At 37.9% G+C, this 4,651-nt stretch overlaps 1 pseudogene; it reads left to right on the top strand.

The window, feature by feature from the left end:
- The first annotated feature begins 3,542 nt into the window (after window positions 1-3,542).
- LOC127214173 (methylosome subunit pICln-like) lies at window positions 3,543-4,420 on the top strand (annotated as a pseudogene).
- Window positions 4,421-4,651: the final 231 nt, after the last annotated feature.

The raw sequence follows: 4,651 nt of genomic DNA, 5'->3' as shown, positions 1-4,651 counted from the left end.
ACCTCAGTGTGAGATTGTTGCACGATGAAAGACTTAGTTCAGACAATACATAATCATAAAAAAGTAGTAAGGTGTATAAGACATAGTCTGTTATTGTTGAATAATAATAAATGAAATAAGACATGGCAACACCTGGAAATTGTTTGTGGAATATCACTTTTCCAGTCAAGTGCTGTGGAGCTCCTAATGGATAACATTGCAAGGAAGACAATATGGATAGATCTTTTCAGATTATGAAAAAGTGGTGTGGGTAAACAAGAAAACTATGCATATAAAACCCTGAAAAAATGAATCTAATAATCTAATAATATATTACTCTAATTTTAATGGGATGAGATGGGAGAAATGGAAAACTTGAATAAGACTGACTCTTTAGAGTGGTTGAAAAAAAAAAGAATGCCATTACCAATGACAAGAAAATAGAAACTTTAATAGTTAGATTACAGGAAATGTTTTTAGGTTTATAGAAAGTTTTATTAAACTAGTTGCTTCTAGAAACTTTACTATAAAGGATTTATCCTGTTACTCTCCTTAAGTATCTACAAATTGTTAAAATAACCATTTTTAATGAAGAGACTGCACAATTTCCTTCTCCTTGTTATAAATGCTTTTCAAAGATTAAAGAAAGGAGAAAAGAAATTTTACCCGTCAATACACCTAGTGGGGTGTGACAACTTTTTTTCTAGTTGGAAGGCTTGCAAAGGAAGAAAGCAGATTGTAGTGTGGTCTTTGAAAATTATAGTTTTCTCACATACAATTTGAACATGAGTTGGATTTTATGATAAAACTGAAATCCATCATTTTTAAGTCAATTGGAAAATAATTTTCAGTTTTTTATAAAATCAAATATTTTTCTGGTAAATAAATCACTTCATAGAGAGTCGAGCATTGGTCTAGATTTTATTATCTTACAGATTTCACAGAGGAGTTATGTATAATTTTATATATTAGGTTGCTCTTATCCTTGTAGATTCATTTTGTTTCTATTAAAATACATTATAAAAACATATTTGAAAGCACATGAGACTGTCATATATTTGAAATTAATCCTTTGCTGGCCATTAATACAGTGTGAGGCATTATAATAAAGAAGTAGCATTTTGTCAGATATATAACACCAGAATTGAATGTTTTAAATACCATTTTCAATGTCATATAAACTTTTGTGGGCTAAAAACTTTTACTTATATACTTTGATATAGTTTATTTACCTGTTTTCTTCTAGATTTAGGACAAAGACTAGCACAGAATTATTTAGATATCTTTTTAGTCATTGCTGAACAAATAGCATTTATCATTCATGGCAATGTCAAATAGCATTTAAGTTGTTACAAAGTTTATCTAATTAGCAGTGTTCCACTAGATATTTTCCATGACATCTTGAGACTTTTTGGGTAATATGTCTGTGAAGAATTGCTGGATTGATACAGACTAGAATTTAACTGAGAGTTGCTGGTATGATGAATACAAAAGTGAATGTTACTCAAATATGATTGTTAGGGAGTAGAGTAGAAGGGAGGTGCCTTAATGAGATGGATGACTAACTTATCCACCATCATAGAGCTCCCATCTAGTAGCTGATGGAAACAGAAGCAGACCCAACTAAACACTGAATTGGACTGGAATCTAGATGCAGAGAAGGAGGACAAGACCAGGCTACAGAAACTCTCAGAAAAAGCTGACCTGAACAAGGAGGAGCTAATGGGTCTCCAGACTGATTGCTCCCATTTTTGCTATAACTTTTTTTTCTAGTTGGAAGGCTTGCAAAGGAAGAAAGCAGATTGTAGTGTGGTCCAGCGTTGAACTAACTCAGACCCCCTAAATGTGGTCCTCAGTTAGAAGGCCTGAGCCATCTAAGGGACCTCTGCCAGTGGTAGTGGGATGTATCCCTGGTGCACAAAAAGACTTTGGGAGCATGTTCCCCCATGAAGGAATATTCCCTTAACCTAGAGGCAGGAGGGAGGGCCTAGTCTCTACTCCAAATGACTTGACATATTTAGATGACTCCTCCTGGAAGGTATCACCCTACATGTGGATTGTCGGGGGAATGGGAGGGGAGGGTGGTTGGGGGCATGGGAGGGTGGGAGAGAGGGAAAGAGGGAGGAAAGGAGAGGGAACAGGGATCAATATATAAAATAATAAAAAGAAAAAGAAGTCCTGCCTATTGTAAACCTATATTGCTCTATCTCTGGCTTCCATTTATGTTACTCACTATATATAGTGAATATACATATTCTATATGTACTGCAGACATAGTCCCCCCCACACACATATACTTAATCTGTACACAGAGAAATTGATTTTGACAGATATAGCCATAGGTGAATACCTAACAAGGTAACTGGGCACTGAGTAGAGTGATCATGAAGACTTAGGAATGGGCTGTTACACTAGCTTATGCCACAATATTCACGAAACTTTATATTGTCAACTACTTCCATGCCAAGCAGTGACCACAGAAACATGATGGCTCCGGGCATTTTCAGCAGTAGAGAGGATAGTGTACGCAGTAAGTTGTTAGTTGCTCTAATTTCCAGCCACTCTGTTTCTGTTCAATGAAATGGGCTGTCTTTTAGGTAAATGTTTTGTGCTAACTGTGGGACCAGTGCCAGACACATGGGCTAGGCATCAGTCAAAGTGCTGATACTATATGCAAACTAGAAGATAAATAATGGATGTTGTGGCAGATGAGTGATAAATAACCTAGAATCAGTTAAATGTCTTATATGTGCTTTGTCAGCATTATCATCAACCTTTACTTTTCTCTTTAGACATTCTGATGGAGTATCCTACCTGTTCTCTCCTGTCTTCCTAATAACCCTGATTTCATTAGAATAACCCTGGTTTCATTAGAACACGGGGAGATTTCCTGTTGAAAATGGGCAGGGTGTCTGTTATAAGGGAGTCACCCTCTGAGTTCTCTCAACCTCTTGCTTCCAAATTATGCAGTCATAATGTATTGACTGTATTCACACATTTAATTTATTAAGATAATTTTATTATCTCAGGAGAGAATTGGAGATAAAATGTAAAAATAATTTACAAAATTTTCTGTATATTGTCTAAGTTCTGTCAATGTGTGTGTTGATATACATGTAGGTACACATATATGTATAGGTTGTGTGCATGTTACCTACATGCATGTGAAGGCCAGAGGACAATCTTATGTGCTATTCCTCAGGCTCTGTCCAATATTTAATTATTATTTGACTGAAGATTAATTTGGTTCATAGAATACATTCTGCTTAATATTCCCTCCCTCAAATCCTGTTCCTCTTCCCATTCCTTTTTCATCTCAATCCACATTCCTTTTGTGTCCTTTAAGGAAACAAACAGGCATCTAAAGGATAATAATAAATTAAAATTAAATAAGATAAAACAAAACAAACTAACTAAAATAGTATAAAACAAACAAACAAAAGAAAGAGAACCAAAGAAAAAGTACAAGAAACACACATAAAAACAGAAACACAGGCGGGCCTGCTCATGCGCTCTGGGATTGTGGTGCTTGGCGTCTAGGATTGTGCACAGCTAAGATTTCACCCACAATGAGCTTCCTCAAGAGCTTCCCACCACCTGCATCAGAAGACCGGCTCTGGCTGCAACAGCCAGACACGAGGCTGTGCTGAACAGGAAGGGGCTTGGCTCCGGCACCTTTTACATTGCCGAGAGCTGTCTGTCTTGGTTAAATGGTTCTGGTTTAGGATTCTCACTGTAATACCCCACGATTAGTTTACATGCGGTTTCCAAGGACCCAAATGCTTATCCTCGAGAGCATCTGTATGTTATGGTGAATGCCAAATTTGGAGAAGAATCGAAAGAATCTCTCTCTGATTAAGATGAGGAAGACAGTGATGATGTTGAACCCATTACTGAAAGTATACTTGTGCCCAGTGATAAGTCAACATTGGAGGCAATGTTCACTGCGATGTGTGGATGCCAGGCCCTGCATCCAGACCCTGAGGATAAAGACTCTGATGATTATGATGGAGAAGTGTATGATGTGGAAGCAGATGAACAAGGACAGTGGGACATCCCTACATTTTATACCTATGAAGAAGGACTATCCCATTTAGCAGCAGAAGGGCAAGCCACATTGGAGAGATTAGAAGGGATGCTTTCTCAATGTGTGAGGAGCCAATATAACATGGCAGGAGTCAGCACAGAAGATTCAGTAAGAGATTATGAAGATGGCATGGAGGTAGAGACCACACCAGCTGTTGCTGGGCAGTTTGAGGATGCAGATGTTGATCCCTGAAGATGATTTATGCTGCTAAACAATGATCTCATAATGGTAGGCGAGAACTTGGTGCATCTTCCAGTCCAGAGTGGGGCTAGTGAAAGGCTTTTTCCTTCTCCAAAACTTACTTTGCAAGACAGACTATAATGAGACAGTAAGCTATCATCAGCAGAAGAGACTGAGACAAAGGTGAATTAACAGAGTGGGTATTTTTGTTTCTCATTTACCCCCAAGCTTCTTGGCTCTAGGTGTCTTCCTTAGTAGGCCTCTAATTCCTGCCTTTGCCATATGTACATCTGTCAGCCAGAAGGCCTACAGAGCTCACACTATACAGACTGGTTAAGAAAAACTCCGAGAAGAGAAGTACAGGCCTCAGAGGAGGCAGGCTCTATATAGCCTTTTCCCTAGAGG

The sequence above is a fragment of the Phodopus roborovskii genome, unplaced genomic scaffold (assembly GCF_943737965.1).
Source record: "Phodopus roborovskii unplaced genomic scaffold, PHOROB, whole genome shotgun sequence".
Lineage (NCBI taxonomy): Eukaryota > Metazoa > Chordata > Mammalia > Rodentia > Cricetidae > Phodopus > Phodopus roborovskii.
This window is presented reverse-complemented; position numbering and strand designations above follow the sequence as displayed.